The 14384-nt window shown below is 37.1% G+C and overlaps 1 long non-coding RNA gene across 4 annotated transcripts in view; it reads right to left on the bottom strand.

Annotated features, from left to right (window-relative positions):
* LOC143660847 (uncharacterized) overlaps positions 1 to 14384 on the bottom strand; it is a 256137-nt gene that overhangs the window by 14793 nt on the left and 226960 nt on the right. The gene's annotated exons all lie outside the window — the stretch shown is intronic.

Raw genomic sequence — 14384 nt, 5'->3', positions numbered from 1 at the left:
GGGTGTTCCTGGTATGTGGTTGTCAGGTTGCCAGACCAACACCCAAGTGTAAATTTAACCTTTAATGTGACTCTCCCAATGCTGCAGCACAGAATCAGAGAAAGAAGTGGAATAGATTTTTGTGAACTTACTTGGTAAACTTGTTTCTATTGGGAGATTAGTTATAAAACCTTCAAGAAAAAAGAGTTGACTCTAGGTTCATGCCAACACTCACCCCCCCACACACACACACACACATACACACATATCACCACTACCATCATCATCATCATCATCATCATCACACCACTACCACCATTCATCATCTCGGGCAAAAAACAAAAGCAATGCACTCAGTGACTGGAGGAGCAGTTCTTGTGCTTTCACTTTCTTGTGAATGCAAAGTCATGAGTAAGACTTGTTGCAGACTGCACATACAAGACATATCCACACCCTGAGGAACTTAATAACTAGCTGTGTAGGCAAGACTCGTGTATATAAAATAACTAAGAGCCCAAGGCAGTAGCTGCCAAAAGAGCGACATATACCAAAAGTACTATAGTCCTAGCTATAGCTGCTTTCTGCTGTTCAGTTCTACAAATGTTTTATATTAAATGCTTACTCCAGGTCTATTAATGAGGAAAGACTGCATTTTTTAACTTCTTAGGGCAGCATCCACCAAGTTCTGTAAATGCAAATAAGTTTTTCCCCCAAAGGAATTAGGTTAAGTCAACTGTGGACAGACTTTGGGGGATCTAATTAAAAGGCTTTCTGTTTCATTCAATACAGGAAACACACCAACACAGAATAGGTATGAGAAAGAATTTCCCATCAGTCAGAGCTGACCAAAGCAGAATGAATTGCCTTGGGAGGTAATAAGTTTCCCGTCAGGCCAGATAATTACTTGGCAGCAATTTTGTAGGGGTGACTCAAGAATTCAAAGACCAGTAGGCTCCTTTCCAGTCCTGTAACTGTGTGAACTTTCTGTGGCTGCCCCTTGATGGCACAGTGTATGACTCTGAGAACCCGCAATGCAAGATTGTCACAAGGTTAAAAAATAGCAATGAATGAGGTTCTTCCAGGGTACCAGAGCCCAGTTTGAATAGCAGTGAGGAAACAGAGAAAATCGGAAGATATAACTTCTACCAGAAGCCTGACCAAAGTCCTGGGTGCTAGGCAGAGTATCTGGAGAGAAACTGAAAATACCAAAATTTGTTATTATTCAAAGGGAATCATTGCTGTTATATCAGTGGCACTCCAAGATGAAATCCCAAACCGAAAATGTAGCCCCTTGAAGAAGAGATCACAGGATTCTGGAGTGCTTTTAAAGGCTCATCTGACACTAGTTCTCCTGGTCCTGCACTGAGGAGCCCTCTTGAGTGTGAGGACACTAAGATACTTGGGAACCTCCAAGCAAAGGTGTTATTAAAGCTATGTCCAATAAGACAGTGTCTCCAAGTGAAATGAAACAAGCAAGGGGTGGACAAATCAAAGTTACACAGGCCTCCTAAGGAAAATGGGCAGTAGTGTGGCGATTGGAAGAAGGCAAGAACCTGAGGGTCCTGGACAATGAAGGAACAAATTGAGTTTAAAATCCCGGGGTCACGTTGGCACCTCATAACAAATTGCAAAGGATGTAATTAGCTGAGCTTCAGGTTTCCTGTATCTAAAATAACATCACGGTGTTGATGTGGGCATGTTGACTAAAGTCCAACCAGTAAAAGAAAGAGTCCAGGTTTGGATCCTCATTCACCATGCTTCCTGACTCTGCAACTGAGATTATTCCTGAACTCCTATGAGCTTCAGAAAGCAGGGGATCGACTTAGAAAGTTTTCATGAAGTCCCTTCCAACTATAAGATCAATAATTAATTTAAACACACAAAGAAAAACAACTTATCATAGAAGAAAACAGTTCTCAAAACAGGTCAATCCCAGACATGCTGGAAGAAACTAAATGAATTAAAAACCTGGATTACTGAATTTTCACATGCAACTTCCGTATCTTTTTCTTTTTTCTTTTTTTTGGACTAAATTGTGATTTAAATAGTTAAACTAAATGAATGGAAGTGAAATCAATCCACCACACACCAGCAACATTCTTATTTTTGTGGGGAAAGGAAGCAAATATGTGCTTACATTTTGATCATGTAAGAAAGATAAATCTACAAAGCTTCCACAGACAAAACCCCATTAAATCAATAGGGGTTCTGCCCCGTGCCCAGGGAAACCTGTCAAGAGGAGCCAAATTTTATTTTATTTTATTTTTTTTGTAAAAACCTATCAACTTAACATTACAAATCATTTGCTATTCTCAAGAGAATTGCCTAGTATTGCAAAACTTGATAATTACTGTTTCATGACTGATTTAGGAAAAACATCGGCTTAAGTAATCAGGCCAGAGCACTGCTGCTGACCGCAGTGCTGGCAGGAAACCCATCCTTTCTTTCATCATTCCTTTCATTAATGTTTGACATTCTGCAAAATTTAGCTTTTAGCATACTACTTGTGGTTTGATTTTTCAAAAACCTGGAAAAGCAAAACGTACCAGTTACCTGCTATCAAGCACCTATATTTTCTCTAACTTTTATCCAAGTGTCAGAAACTCAGGGAGTTAAGAGAAAGTAATTCCAGAAGTCACTCTTGGTAAGACATGGATTGTTTTCTGTAAACAGCAGATCTCAGACTCTTTGATAGGACTCTACAAACACATAAACATCTCTTCTGTAAACTGACAGTACGTCCTGAATAAACTAGCAGGAAGAATTTAATTAGTGCTCGATACCAACCCTATGCACCACAAGCTGCACATATCCATGTGAGGGTGATTCACACTTCTTTCATATAAGCTTTACTACCCAATCACTTCATTTGGAGAGCAGACAACAAGCATATAAAATGTTCACCTCTGGGAAAAATGTTTTCTATCAGGACATATGAATCTCATATCTGCAGATAGAAAGCTATTCTCTCTCTGTTGGAATTATTTTTCTGCTTAAAATTAAGAAATGGAGAATATTTTCTTAACTGTAGAGGAGTTAACAAAGAAATTCAAGACAAAATGGTGTCCCACAGGTCCAAACAGACTGCCATTAAAACCATATCAAATTTTCTTTTCAGGGCCGCGGTGGCTCAGCGGGCAAGAGTGCTTGCCTGCCGTGCCGGAGGACCCCGGTTCGATTCCCGGCCCCAGCCCATGTAAAAAACAAACAAACAAACAAAATATAATAAAACAAGAAAATGTTTAAAAATGTTTCCCTTCCTTCCTTCTCTGTCTTTCCTTCCTTTCCTCCCTCTCTCTTTAAAAAAAAAAAAAAAAAAAAAAAATTTTCTTTTCAAATCTTTTCTAAGATTCTACTATCCAAGTAAACATGATTTGTATATTTGCATTTTTTTTCAAGTAAAAGACAGGTCCTTGTCATCAACTTAAATTTCTACTTTCAGTCCTTAATAATATCCATATACCATGAAAATATCTAAATTGTAGGTCTGTTTATCAAGACATGCCATCAATGTTCTACAGGAAAAAAGTCAAGTATTAAAGAGCAGTAATATTAAGTAAGATTTTAGCAGGGCTGTGGTAAAGCAGGTACTCTTATAAATCACTGATGTGTAAATTGGTAGAATTCTATTACAGGCAACCTGACATTATATATTAAGGCTTAAATGTTAACATCCCTTATCCAAAAAGTCCATTTTGAGGGAATTTATCGTTTAAAAAATCTGGATTAGGATAAAGCTTTCTCTGCAAAGATAGTAACTGTAACATTATTTGTAATAGAAAAACAAAAACAACTTTTATAGTGAGTAATAGAAAAATGGTTAAGGAAGAAATTATATAGCCTCCCAACACAATACTATGCAGAAGTAGAGAAATATTTATGAACACAGAAAATAACATGAAAATGATTATGTTAAAATATTAAATTAAAAAGCAGAAGACAAATTTATTATATATTATAAATATACACATATGTATATTTATTTACATATGTGATATGTATAATGTAAACCCCATAAAAATATGGGATTTTTCATAAACTGGATGTTTACAAAAATAAGCAATAAATCTCTATATGTAAAAAATAGACATAAGAAAAATAATTTTTTCTCCTTTCCCTTTTTCTATATTTTCCAAATTTTCTTCAATAAGCTCTGTAAGGAAACATTAAACATTTAAACTAAAGTAAGAGTAATTCTAAATAGACACAGTTTAGAATTAATGCTTAAAATTCCTGACCAAAATTAGATTAGGCCCGAGAGAGGTCAGATATGAAGAAGCGATTTTGGTGACATTAATATTTATTGAATTAATTCAATCAATGGATGGTTATATAAATTGACTATGGGAGCAAACAAGGGAATCATAGAAGTCATGGTTAAATAGAGAAAGTCATCATCTAGTCCGCATTATGCAGCAGCAGGAAGAATGAACCCCGGTGAGGCCAAAATGTAATTTAAGGACTGGAATAATAAAGCAGCTGAGAATTCATAGGAAGAGAAATTTTCAACAAGGCAGCAAGAATCAGAAATGTTAATGCTGCAGAGATGTAGCAAGGTCAAGGAAAACAGGGAGAGGAGAAAAAGATACTGGATTTCACAAGTTGAAGGCTATTTGGGAAACTAAGGAGAGAAATCAATCTCAGAGGGTGAATGGGGAGGAAATGGAGGCAGTAGTGGCTCTAAAGGAAGACCAGAAGGGGCAGCAGATTAGATCCAGAGTCATTTGTTTTGTCCTTTGCAAAACAGGGGAGTCAAGTGTGAATTTGAAGGCAAAAGGGAAAAAGACTGACTATGAAAGATGGGATGGAGGGCCTGAAGATTTGGAAACAGTCTGGAACCATCATGCCAGCCTGCACCCAAACATCAGAGGTTGCCCACTTAACTCCACCTGACACAAAACTGCAGTACAGTTGATTCTAAGCTATCTTTGGGACCTTAGTTCAAAACCAGCCCTTGATATAATTGGTTTAATCAAATAGTGCTTGTGCTACTCTATCCCTATGTTCACATGGCTCTCCCTGCCTGTGGGACCATTCCTTCTCTGCCTCTTTCCATGGGTCCTCATCCTCTGTTGCCCTTAAAAGTTAGGAGAATCCAGGGGTCCTCATCCTCTGTTGCCCTTAAAAGTTAGGAGAATCCAGGGTTCATCCTTGGTCCTCATCCATTCCCTGAAGAATGGCCATTCCAGTATGATCCCATCTACTCCCAATCTGTCTACTCTCTGCTCATAATTCTGAAGTCTGTATCTCCATCCTTGATTTCAACCTCACACTCTAGACTCATATCTCATTGCCCACAAACATAGTTACCTGGAAAATCCACAGGCCCTTCAAACAAAACATGTCCACCTCTCTTTCTAAGACAAAGCACCAAACCCATGATGCCTCTTTTGTTTTCTGTTTTGCTTTATGGTAAACCCATCTTCTCTCAGGTTAAAAGCATTGCCATTATCTTCAACTTTCTCTTCTTCCTAAATTCTTCCCACCAAATCTGATCAGACATTAGGTCCTGTGGATTCTATCTCAAAAACCTCAGGAAAATCTAACTTCTTCTTTCCATCTCTACTCCTAAGACTCTCTTCTGGCTCTCAACCTTTCCTTGGACTATTCAGGAAACAAAAAAATTCAATTCAGTAAAATATTATAGAGCACTTACTATGTGCTGGGCATACACAGAGAAATGCAATATACCCTTGCCTTTGTGAAGCTTTCAGTCTCTTAACAGGTCCCCCTGCCACTAGACTCAAATGCATTTTCTTAAAAGAAAATAAATCTGATACTGTCACACTGTGGCTTAAAAATCTCTTTTGATTTCCTTTTTCCATACAAGATGCCATGCAAGTTCTCAACTCATCATAAAACATGGTTCACAATCTGTTTTCCCCTGTGTCACACCTCTCACTTTCCACATTTGTCCTGCCATGGTGGGCTCTTTGCTCTTTCCAGATCCATTCCCAAGAGAAGTGCTTTCTTTTTTTAAAATTTGTTTTTGCTTTTTGCATGGGGAGGCACAGGGAATTGAACCCGCATCTCCAGCATGGCAGGCAAGAACTCTGCCCCTGCACCACCATCACCTGCCCAAGAAGTGCTTTCTTTAAAGTACCTTTTTGCCTGTCTCTGTCCTAGCAAGCCCTTACCTACCTTTAAATTGCGATTCAAATAGCCTCTCCTTCCTTAACTCCCATCAGAATCCAAAAGGGTCCCTCCATGCCCGGTGCACCCAGAATGCTTTCTTACCCTTATGTCTGTCTCTAGACTATGAGCTCAAAGAAGACCAGTACCAGGTGTTACTCATATATCTCGGTCTGAATGAACATGGCCATGAATGCACTTTGCTTATCTGAATCCTACCCATATCTCCCGGTCTGGCTCCATTCCAGCCCCTTTCTTCAGTCACTCCGATCCACTGAAGTGTCTTCCTCCTCTGAATGGCCACAGCACTTATCCTCAACATCACCAGTTTGGCACTTACAACATGGTACATTGAGCTATCAAAGGCCCTGTTTTCCCTTTGATCCACTTCAAAGCTTCATCTACAATGCTTAGCCCAGTGCTTTGCACTGTAATAGGTGTCCTGCAAATATTTGCTGATTGGGAAATCTTTGTGATGATGAAGTTCTAGAGGAAATGAGAAGGGGTAGGACTCAGGACAGGTGGTGGTTTTAGCTATACCAATGTCCTAAATAAGAGTGCCTCCATCTTATAAAAATAACCACAGAAATTGGCATACTGAGTTCGGATGCCATGGAAATACTGAATAGAGCTAAATGAAAATAAATCTGTAGTTACCATCCACTGTAAATAGGGAAAGAGAAGGCAAAAGTGTGTGAAAAAGTGGAACTAATCATATACCCATTTAACTTGTGCAAAGTTGCCCCAATAGGCTTGATGGTGAGAGAAAGACAACTGTCAAGTGTGGGCATTACTGCCTGCCATTCCATTAAATGAATAAGAGATGGGGAGTCAGACCAACTTCCCATATGCTTTTCACAGCATGAGCAGCTCAAAATACTGAGGGTGATTTTCAGGTTTAAAGATAAACTCAAGCCAGTAAGAAGCACTAATACACAAAACTTGAGAACAGATAGTGTGGCAGTATCCAATGTAACACATTTGTGACCACAAAAACTGAATTTTGTGGGCTATTTAAGATTTTCAAGGGTATTAACTTCATATAATTTTTTATTGTGTTCTGATTTAAGGACTTACTCCCAAGTAAAATATGACTCCACTATTCAAGTCAAATGTCCTCTATTGATAATTAATCCCCATTGGATACTCCTACAGTAGTTGCTGCTTATTTTGGCATTTAGTCATATGCTGTATTCCATTGCTGTTTAATTGCTGGATGTTTGATGTGATTATGATTACTACAGCTTAAGCTTTTATATCCCACAGTGTATATGGCATAATACCAAGGAAAATTATAAAAGTGCTTAATTATTGTCCTAAAGGCCAGTTTATCGATGTCATGTTATGTATAATAAAACTCAGAGTCTAAAAACAAAATAACTAAACTCAATGTTTGAGGCTTATATCCTCTATTTCTAGGTATACTCACAGCTATACAATGACTGACAGGAGGGAGAGGCCCTTGTTTGACCCAAAATTATTCATTAAATGTTAAATAATTGACAAATTTAATTGAGAAATCATGGACAGGGTCGGTATAAAGGGTAATAAAAAACATACTGTAATCTGCATTTCTCTAGGAAGATAATTAAAAAGTCACTTGGGAAAGACGTCCACCTTTATTAGTGGAAGGTAACATCAACTCAAGCTAAGACTCACCACCCCTTTTCAGAAAATAGAAAAAACAGAACAAAAATCTTCCAAAATTAATCAACAAAATATAGATATATGAAGAGATTAATCAGGATTTCCTTAGGTTTAACTAAGTTATCATACTATCATCTCTTATTTAAAAAACAGTTTAAAAGTAAAATGAGTCTTTCACTGCTAATTCCTGAAATACTTTCATTTTATTAATATAACTCAGTCCACAAGGCAGCAGAGACCAGATCAGGACTAAACTATTACTGAGTGCCATGGAGTTATAAAGATAAACAATTTGGATAATTTAAATTGAACAAATAACTCTCCTTTCTATCCAGGGTGGGTTTAAGGACTTAAATCATTCAGATAATTCGGCTCACCTACATTTCATATTATCAGAGCAGACATTTTAAACGTACTTCTTATATGAAAAATAAAATTCTTTCAAACTGTTTTCAACATGTTCTGTGATGAATACATGTAAGGTTAAATATCATCCCAGTTAAAAAGTAAGCTTGCTATTTTTGCTGTACTGGTCAGCAGCTCCTTTTAACTCTTTGGTCAAAGTTTTTGACATTAAAACAAATAAATTCACTCTGTTTTTTCAAGCATAAATGATATGCAATAAACCTCAGAGAACAGAGGTTACTCATTCTGGTTATGTTTTACTTTCTTGCAAACACACACTCATGTCAATTGAACTGCCTCCAAGTGACTTTTAAGCATTAAAGGTAAACACAGCCCTTCTTTTTCAAGGATATTTTCAGCAGCAGTTGTGGAAAAAAAAAAAGAAAATCATTAAAGAAAAAACACTAATGTTAAATGAAAACATGCTAGTCAAGCAATCATCCAAAAGTTTAAGTTCACATAAAACAAACTGAAATTAATGATGGCTAAGCACCTCATAACGTTGAACAGGAAAATCATTTAGAACTCTTCACCATGGATTCAGATTTCCTGACCTGCTGGACAACCTTCCCTTTCCACATCTTTCTTAGATTCCATCAGGTCCTATTTTTTTCTGCACTGTAAACTGCCATTTATCTAGATGCCATCAACCAGAAAGTTAAAATAATCAAGATTTTTTTTCTTTTCTTTATTATCCCTTTTCAGTTAATTTACAGGTGTCTATTGAATGTCTGCTATGTGTTGGATGCCATAGCATATGAAAAAATGTAGTTCAAAATTATAGAACTTCTCCTTTATGACAGAAAAATAATAAGAACACAAGATTTTAGAAAGGTAAAGCAACTTCCAGCACATTCAATAGGCAATTCTGATTCATTCCAATATCTAACTGCCTGTTCATCTACAACCACAGAGCTAGCAATAATAGACAATACTCTGACTGTAAGTGAAAAAAACTATAAAAATTCAGAAATGCAGAAGATCAAGTCTCTTCCATATACTTTAATTTCAAATGTATTTCTATTATCTAATTTTTTTAAGAAAATTTGATAATTCACAAGCTCTATTAATAAAAATGAACTATCCCCCTACATTTTAAATAAATGAGTACTGCATTTAAATAAATGAGTACTGCATTTAAATAAATGAGTACTGCATTTAAATAAATGAGTCTCTTCTTAGCCTATACAAGGCCTATCCTGGGGTCACTAAAGAATGAAAAAATAACTGCTGAATAATTGAGATTGGGTCCTTAATGCAAACACCATAGTTTTCCCACACAGGTCTGTGAACATGTGATTTACATGTTTCAATGGAAGTTTAAATTTATTTCTCAGGACAGTGAATATCTAGTTTGCATGGAAATAATTCTACTGATACTGGAAAGCTTGACTAAAAGGCACAAATTTAATGAAGAAGAGCCTAATAATCTTCCGTAGGGGTTAGCCATGCACCCATCTCATAACTACCATAGCCTCTATCCCTGGGGAAGTAAAAAAGTCCAATTTTCCCCTTCCAAATTAATGTATGTCTGTTTCTAATTTTCTACTAGACCGCCAATAATTATATATCATTGGGAAATTCAATAAATGCAAGATTCTGGTTTTTGGAAAAACAGAAAGAATACATAAATGGGGCCAGGAGGAATCATTCACTCCCCAGGATTTTCCATTTTAATACCCTATTTTAACAGTGTCCTGGGAATCTCTGAGAAAAAAAAAGATACTATCCACAGTAAACACTGGCAGATAAAACCATGCAACTAAAAGTCTATCCTCTTTCCAAGAGGACAAAGGAAATTAAGATATTTTAAAAGGCACTAATTTTCATAATTACTTTTCCATACCATACAGCTAATAAGTATGCTAACAACTTCCATTCAAATACAAGGATTTCATTGGCAAAAATAATTTCAGCCTTTATTATTTCGTATTTCTATTATTTAACATATTGCCTAGACATTGGGCAATAAATGAGCCATCTGAAAAATAAAATAAAATTAGATTTCTACCTCTCATACTACACAAGATAAATTCCAATGAATTAAATATTTAAACATTTAAAACATGAAATCATGAAAGTACAAAAAAACATATATGTGAATACTTGAAGTAGGACTTCCTAAAGTTAACACCAAACACAAAATCTTAGAGGGAAATGTTATTAGATTTGTCTACATCAAATTTTTAAAGTTCTAGATTTCTATTTCCAGAAATATGGCATGTCAAAGGAAGATTTCTGGTACAGATACCTGAAAATTCTCAATAATATTAAAATATTTTTAGAAGCACAGCTTAGATGGAAAGAAAATATAGAAATTCTTCAGAAGCAAAAATGACTCAAAATCAGGAATCTAAAAGTGTAACTAAGCACATGAAGAACACAGTTGCCTGGGAGTATTTCCTGATATTTGCTTATTTCTGGAAGTATAGTAATTTCAGTTTTAATAAGGAATAGGAGAAAAGGTTCATTTAAGCCTGAAATTAAGATAGAAACACCCTCATAAAGCTGATATCATGAAAAGAGACATTCACAGTGAAAAGATAAACCAAAACAACAATCTAACAAAACAAACAACACTTGTTCCTCTGCTCCACAGAGGAGGGCTCTGGATTCTAGATTCTGGATGAAAGGGAAAAAGAAGTGTCTGCTTAAAAACTCAAAACCTGAAGCTAACTTTCATTTTGATTTGGTAACAGAACCTCATTATCTATATGGTCTGAAAAATAGATTAGAGAAGTTCTTTATTTGGTAGTGCTGCAGTTGCCTGACAGAAGCAAATGCAAATTCCTCTGTAGAAAGTATCTTTAATCCAGGCCTCATACTCATAGACTTACCACAGATAGAGTTCCAATGATTGTGAGTTTACAAATAAAGATAAAAAATACATAAGGAAACAAGCCACCATGAATAAGAGTCAGTAGACTCACCAAGAAATTCAACTAGAATTTCAGAAATTGCAGGTATTAGTCTTATCAGATATTGAATTTAAAACATGAGAGTTTAATATGTTTAAAGGAAAAGTCTGTTGAAAATGATGAAGAAACAAGAGACTACAAAAAAGTAAACAGACTTGGAAAAGAAAAAATGGTGTTCTATAAATAAAAACTACAGGGCGGGCAATGGTGGCTCAGTGGCAGAGTTCTCACCTGCCATGCCTGGGACCTGGATTCGATTCCTGGTGCCTGCCCATGTGAAAAAAAAAAAAGCCTACAATATTTAAGATTAAAAACTTCATTGTCAGGTGTTTTAGTTTGCAAAGCTGCCAGAATGCGATATACCAAAACAGAATGGATTTTAAAAAGGGGAATTTATTATGTTGCAAGTTTATAGTTCTATGGCTGTGAAAATGTCCAAATTAAGGTACCAACAAGAAGTTACCTTCACTCAAAAAAGGCTGATGAAGGTCGAGGTTTCTCTCTCAACTGAGGGCACATGGCGAAGTCTGCTAGTTTTCTCTCCCAGCTTCTTGTTTCATGAAACTTCCCTGGAGGCATTTTCCTTCTCCATCTCCAAAGTTCTCTAGCTGTGTGGACTCGGTTGGTTCTGGTAGCTCTGTCAGTTCTAAAGCTTTTTTTCAAAATGGGTCCCTCTTAAAGGGCTTCAATAAGCAACCCGCCTTGAATGGGTGCAGATGTGGAGAGCCGCCTCCCGGGTCTGGCCTAGTGGACACGCTGCGGCCTGCTCTAGAGTTCCCCCCGCCCATCGAGTGAGTCAAGATGGCGCCCGCATCCTGTTTCCGCGTATGACGCACGCGCCCACCAACCCTGTCTTCCAATCACCTCTGTATACGTGGCACTAACCTATTGGGTTTGGGCACAGTATATAAGAGGTTACCCGGACAGGGTGGGTGGAGACGACCCACAGGGAGCCGTACCTGACGGCCGCATAGAGGTTGTCCCCCCGCGGGATATTTTGCCCGCGCGGAATCTGCCTGAGAGTATGCAAGCTTGACTCCAGTAAAAGCCTGTGCTTACGACCGCCGTGTGTCTCGAACCCGTTTTTACCGCCCGAGTCGTTTTGTTTGTGCCCGTCTCTCTCCCCCTGTCTCCCTCGCCGGCCGGGGACCTGACACCGAGCGAGACGGTTACCGACATGCAGACACATCTCCATGAAAACAATTTAATCAAAAATTACCATCCACAATTGGGTGGGTCACATCTCCATGGAAACAATCAGAAAGGTCCTACCCAGCAATATTGAATGAGGATTAAAGGACGTGGCTTTTCTGGGGTACATAATAGCTTCAAACTGGCACATCAGGTTAATTATTAGATTAGAGCTAAAGAGAGAATTAGTGAACCAAAAGATAATCAGAGTACTCATATGTAGCAAAGTAAATATGAAAGAGAGATCAACATACTTGGAGCACAGAGTGAGAGTATGTCTAATAGATCAGCTAGCAGAAGAAGATGAGTGGTTTGGAGCTATGTGCTCCAGAAAAATAAATCCTTAAACTTAATCCATTCCTGTCAGGTGTGAACCCATTGTAAATAGGACCTTCTGAGGAGGCTAATTCAGTTAAGGTGTGGCCCAATTCAATCAGGATGGGTCTTAATTCTATTTCTGGAGTCCTTTTTAAGCAGAATGAAATTCGGAGAGAGAAAAAAAGCCACAGAGAGAGCAGCTAGAACCTGAATATCAACAGAGCCCAGAAGTGAATGGTGATGCCAGGAGAAACAGTGATATGCATTGCTGTGTGACAGAAGACCAAGGACCAAGTATCACCAGTAGCCAACCCCAGAATGCTAGTCTTCTGGAAGAAAGCATCACCTGGATGACACCTTGATTTGCACTTCTCCTAGCTCCAAAACTGTAAGCCATTAAATTCACATTGCTTAAGCCAATACATTGCATGATAATTGCTTGAGCAGCCAAAGAAACTAAAACAATGATAAAGATGTTTAAAAATGCAAGAGAATTTCTAGAATGGTGGAAATGTATAAATTCTCAGATCCAGGAACTACAGCAATGCCCAAAAGGATAAATGAAAATAGACTGACACTTACACATATCATAGAGAAGGATGGGTTATAGAGATCTTAAAAGAAGCCAGAAATCAACAATTCCATCCTGACAAAAAGGAGAAAAGGAGTGTAACTAAAAAAAGTATCAGTGGCTAAGAGAGTTCAAATAGAGTCGAGAGGTTACTCTGGAGGTCACTCTTATGCAAGCTTAGTTATACATCACTACCTAGCATAATGTCTCAAACCCCAACTGAAACCATTCCAACCAATCTTAAAGAACACCTAGGGCAATATATAAGATTCTACAAAGGTTCCATGTACTAGGGTAATATTGCTTTTTTTCTTTCTTTGCTTTGTATATACGTTATATTACACAATAAAAAAAAAAGTTAAGTATGGGGCCTAAGCACAAACTAACTTAATTAACATTTACTTGACAAGCATTCAAAAAAAAGAGAGAGAGAGAGTGATTATTTACAGAGGAACAACTAAAACGATCACTGATATCTTGAGAATAATTGAAGCCAGGAAATTACATAATAATACCTTCTAAAGGCTAAGTGACAATAACTCTCAATCTAGAATTGTATGCCTAGCCAAGCCATATTTCAAGAATAAGCATGAAATGAAGACATTTTCAGACAAACAAAAATGGAGAAAGTTTACCACCATCTCCTTATGAATGAAATATCCAGAGGAAGTGCTCTAAGTCAAAACTCACCTGCCCTGCTCCCAGATCTGAAATGCAGGAGAAGTACTGAAAGAGAAAATAATAATCATGTGGATAAATTTAATGACATTAATTTGTGAGGTTTTAAAAAAAGTAGAACAAAATGTTCTTAAAATGATAGATGGTTATTAAAGTTATAGTATGCTAAGGTCCTTATATTGTTCAAGAGGAGAGTGAAGACAGTAATTGTCTTTAAACATTTTAAGTGAAATATGCATGAAAAAATTTTTAAGAAACCACAAAAATCAGAGACAGTATGGACAATTAAAAACTTGAAGGGGAAAAAATAGAATAAAAAACCAGCATAATAACAAAATGAACCCAAAAAAGGCCAAGAAAAAAAGAGAGACAAAGAAGGAAAAAATAGAAAAACAGTTCAAAGACAATATGAAAACAAAAATGATAGAAATGGCTTTTAATTTGTGCTGGCCCACAGCTGGCACTCTGCTGGGGCATTATGCCCATTAGTCATATCTCCAGTAACTTCATGACCATACTGCAGAAGTGGTCTCACTCTGAGCACA

The sequence above is a fragment of the Tamandua tetradactyla genome, chromosome 17 (assembly GCF_023851605.1).
Source record: "Tamandua tetradactyla isolate mTamTet1 chromosome 17, mTamTet1.pri, whole genome shotgun sequence".
Taxonomy (NCBI): domain Eukaryota; kingdom Metazoa; phylum Chordata; class Mammalia; order Pilosa; family Myrmecophagidae; genus Tamandua; species Tamandua tetradactyla.
Note: the sequence above shows the minus strand (reverse complement) of the source record. Positions and strands in the feature narration are given on the sequence as shown.